Source organism: Puma concolor, chromosome D4 (genome assembly GCF_028749965.1).
Source record: "Puma concolor isolate L17-30 chromosome D4, mPumCon1.1.hap2, whole genome shotgun sequence".
In the NCBI taxonomy this organism is placed as follows: domain Eukaryota; kingdom Metazoa; phylum Chordata; class Mammalia; order Carnivora; family Felidae; genus Puma; species Puma concolor.
Genome location: NC_141679.1, coordinates 88,635,025 through 88,639,821, shown reverse-complemented (window position 1 = coordinate 88,639,821; position 4,797 = coordinate 88,635,025).

Below are 4,797 nucleotides of genomic sequence, written 5' to 3'. Positions count from 1 at the left end.
CACCGATGTGTGACTCCTGCGGGAGAAGGGCCCTGCCCCGGGCTTAATGGTCTTCTGGAGTGATCTAGAAATTCTCAATCCATTTTATTTATTTTTATTATTTACTTGGATCGATCTATCTATCTACTTATTATTTTGAGATGGGGAAAGGGCAGAGAGAGAGAGAGAGGGAGAGAGAGAATCCCAAGCGGGCTCTGTGCTGGCAGCACAGAGCCCCACAGGGGGCCCGATCTCACGAACCCGTGAGACCATGACCTGACCTGAGCCGAAATCAGGAGTTGGACGCTTCACCGACTGAGCCAGAGAGGCGCCCCCGCGATCGACTGTAAGCAAGGAGCCTTGCGTTTCCGTTCTGCCCCGGGGCCTTGCAAATTGTGTGGCTGGTCCTGGACACAGACGTTAAACTGGCGAGTGCTTTGCGGGGGCCACACAGACTGCCCAGGAAGAGGGTTCGAGCCACCCGCAGGTGCACTGGCCTGAAGCCTGGACCCCCGCCTGGCTGGTTGGAAGGCTTGTGGCGAGTTCCGGCTGGCTGGGCAGAGACGGAGAGGCCAGACAGAGGGAGGCTGGGCAGATGGGCAGATACAAGCCCCAAACACCAAACCCCTCCCAGCACCCCCCCCCAGCACCCAGTCCTGGCCCCTCCCACTAGGTAACCCTGTTTCCTGGGCACCTTCCAGAGATACTCCGCGCACAGACGAGGGAGTATGGACAGGCCTCTATTTTTATAGTGTAATGTCAATTCTCCATACGTTCTGTATCATACACACTATTTTGCACTTTGTGTTCTCACTTCACAGTCTGAGATACCATAGAAGGCTCTTTCGGGGGGGGGGGGGGAGTCGTTTAACTTTACTGATGGAGACATCCCGACTGTCACCCAGCAAGGTGGGCGTTCTGGTCACCCATGCACAGTGCCTGCCTTGGCCAGACACCCAGCCAGACACCCAGCCAGACACGCAGCCCCTCTCCTGTCCTCAACAGGTAAGAATTGGGCAAAAGACCCTTCCAGCCTGACAGAGGCACCAGAATGGAGCTGGTGGGGGTCCCAGCAAGGCCAGGAGGGTGGGGCTGGGCCAGGTGGCCTGCTGGGGGGGGGGGAGCGAGGCAACTGAGGATGCCTGGCCCCCCGCCCCCCCCCCCCCCCCCCAGCCCTAAGGCCCTGCGCCTATTGTCAGGGAGGGCTGGCCTGGGGCTGTGATTCAGCATTTGGGTTCCCAGAGTTATTTTTATTGTGTTTTGTTTATTCAAAGCTGGCCTTTGAAGTCTGTTTCTAAGCCTCCCCATCCCTGAGAAAGGAGCCGGTTTGGATACAATGTGCAGTGTTGCTCGGCCTTAAAAATACTTCCCTTTGAGTTAGGGGCTCATTGTCCCTGCGCACACATGCCCCCCCACCCCCATGTGTGGGTGCCAGTGGTGGGTCTACAGGACAGCTTAGCACCCACCTGCAGGGGCCCAGCTGGGAGCGGGCAACACTCAGCCCCTCGAAAGTTCTATAAAGGTGGACCCTCCAGGCACAGGGGACGTCGTCCACGCTGGCTCCAGGATACTCAACTTTTGGGGGGTCGTGAGACTTTGTGAGCAAAGCTGAGGATCTTCTTTCTCAGTTCAGAAAAACGTACCTACGTCCAAAGCTTTGCAGTCAATTCCGGGAGCTTCTAGAACCTTTGGAGGACCATCCACAGACCCACTCCCTTCAGTTTGTGTGTTTATTTACTTATTTATTTAATGTTTATTTATTTATTGGGGGGGAAGGAGCAGAGAGAGAGAGAAGAAGAGAGAGAATCCCAAGCAGGCTCCACGCTGTCGCAAGGGCTCGATCTCACAAACCTTGAGATCGCGACCTGACCCGAAATCAAGAGTCCAACCCTTACCCAGGGGACTGAGCCACCCAGGCGCCACTCCCCTCCCTTCAGTGTAGAGCCCGTCCCTAAATGAATCTTCTGGTCAGCCTTTTAGTAGCTAAAAGTGAGCACTTACTCTGTTTCAGGGGCTGTGCTATGGGGTTTCTCAGATTAACTCATTACCTCCTCACAACTGAGGCACAGAGAGGTTGGGTCGCTCACCCAAGGTCACACAGCCCGCAACTGGCTAAGCCAGGATCTAAGGCCAACCAGTCTGGCCCAGTCTGCACTCCTAACCTGACATCTGCGCGCGTGCACACACACACACACACACACACACACACACACACACGGTGCCGGACATCTGAGTAAACCTGTGGGTTAAGTCCGGAGAGACGTGGGGATGGAGAGCCCCAGGTTAAGCGGCCAGGCTTGGGGTCTGGCCAAGCAGGGTGACTGGGGTCCAGTCCTTTGTGAGGGTCAGATGAGACCCACCTGGAGGAGATTCCCTTGGCCTGGTGCCAGCACAGGGGCACCCCCACTGGCGGAGGTGATGTTACCGTCAGGGAAGGAACCGAAGGAACCGACAGCGGGGGTCCCCGTGGTGCAGAGGCCTCCTTGCGGTGACTGCTACCCGGCATGGCCTTCCCCTTCCCTCCCTTCTCTCTCCCTCCTCTCTGCCCCTCTTCCTCCTTTTCCCTTCTCCCCCCTCCCCATCCACGGAGGAGGCTACGTCTTGCCCAACCCCCACAAGCAGCTGTGCGTCCCGTGGTCCAAACAGCCCACAGCACACTTCTGAGAAGCCCAAACCAAGTCCGGGTAGCCCTGGGCTCTCCCTGGGAGGCCTCCCCTTGGCCTCCTGCATCGGCTGAGCCCACAGCACTGACTTGGCCGAGGCAGGCTCCCCCAAGACCCGGGTCCTGCCCCCTCTGTCTCCTCCTGGCTTCTCCGCCATGCACGGCCCCCCTTACTCTTGCCACAGGCTTCTGGTTTCTTTACTCTCCTGAGCCAAACCCCTTCATGCCGCAGGACCTTTGCACATGTCTTCCCCGCCGCCTGAAATGTTCTTCTCACCAGCTTCACTGACTCCTCCTTAAGATCAGGCCTCAGCTTAGATGTCTCCTCCTCGAGGAAACCCTCCTGGGTCAGAAGCGAACAACGGTAAGATTACTGCCACGCAGGGGACCGTTCTCGGCAGGCCCGGAGCTCAAGGGCATAGCCACAGAAGGGGGGGGTCGACAGAGTCCGCCACACAGGAGGCCCTCCATAAATGCTGGGCAAGGAGAAGGGATCCTCTCTGTGCAACTCTCCCTGCTATGTTCTGTGCCTCAGTTTCCCCGGCCTGCAAAACGAGGGGGTGGGTCACCCGCCTGTACTTGCCACGCGATGATGTTCTGATGCTCCCTCTGGGTTTCTGGCAGGGATCATACCCATTCCACGGTAGTTGACCTTCCTTGATTATCTGATTTTCCAGGGAGGAATTTTAAATCTGTGGGTTGGGGTGGTATTTGCCTCATACCCGGGCACCCATCCCGTCCCACCAGCCTGAGTGCACCTGGCATCCTGGGGAGGCCCGCTAAAACTGCCCCCTCTTGGCAGCTAAGGCCGTGTGCAGAGAAACCCTTCAAGGGCTCTTTAACTGCGTTGCCTGGCCCATGGGGGTGGGCCGACGGCCATGGCAACGGCAGTCCTCTCTCCCACCAAAGCTATCAAGTGGAGCGCTGGGGCCCAGGAGCCACACAGGCCTTGTGCAAAGTCGGCCTCTGTCACTTCCCGGCCACTGCGGCCCATCCTCCACTTCTCTGTGCCTCTGTCCCTCTGCTGAATAGCAGGCATAGACCAGCACGTCCCAGCTGGGGTTCAGGGGCTGACTCAGCTGGTTCCTGGCCTGGAAGTTGACATACGGTTAAGTGCTCTGGGGGTCAAGCGCTCCGGTTTTCTCACCCCCGCGGCAGCGGCTAAGCCTCAAGTCCCTGGAGCCAACAGAAACCTAGGTCAATACCCAACCTGGCTGCTTAGCTGGCCGTATGACCTCCCGGTGCCTCAGCTTACCCATCTGTAAAATGGGGGCGACGGAGACACCTTCCTCTTGAGCTGCTGCCGGCTGTCCGTGCCAAATCAGTCATCGACCCTCATTATTCCCATCCTGGCCTCACCCTACCCCTCGCCTGGGTCCTGATCAATACGGGGGCAGCGGGCCCGAACAGCGGAGCGCAGAATCCACGGGAACCAAGGGCATCGTGTCCACACAGCGTGCCTCTGGCTCCGGTTTTTTTGGTTGTGCGACCTGGGGCAAGTCCAGTCCCCTCTCTGGGCCTCAAGCTGTTCACCTGAGGAAGGATGTCCCTAACCACCCTGTGAGGCTTCGGTGGGACAGCGTGTGGCCATTATCGTTGTTACTGTTGTGACTTCAGAAAGATTTCACAAGAAGGGGTGTGTTCAATCTCAACCGCGGGGGAAGGACGGGCAGCGTCGACTCCTTCAAGCTTCGGGGCACAGTGGGCCGGTAGGGTGGGAACGCTGCAGGGGCTGGGGCGGGAGGGGGGGGGGGGCTCGGAGACTTCCCTCCCGCGGACTGAGGGGCAGTGAGGGGCAGGTGCGCCACCGCGGGCCCCGGCTCCCTGCCCGATCTCGTCGGTCCAGACGTCCCCGGTGTCCCCCAACGTCCCTCCCAAGAAGGCCCCGCGCCGAGGCTTCCTGGGCACTGGGGTGGGGTGGGGGTGGGGGTGGGGAGAGGTGCCCGAAGCCCGGAGAAGGGCAGGGACCGGCCCGAGGTCGCGCCGCCCCGCCCGGCCCGGCGGCGCTGCTCGCGGCCGTGCGCGGACTTGCCCGGCAGAGACGTGCGGGGCCTCCCGGAGGTCTGCGCCCGCCCAGCCGCGGGATGAAAGGGGAATCCGCCGAAACCTGCCTCCCGCCCCGGCTCGCCCGCCCCTTCCGCAACCGGATCTGGCTG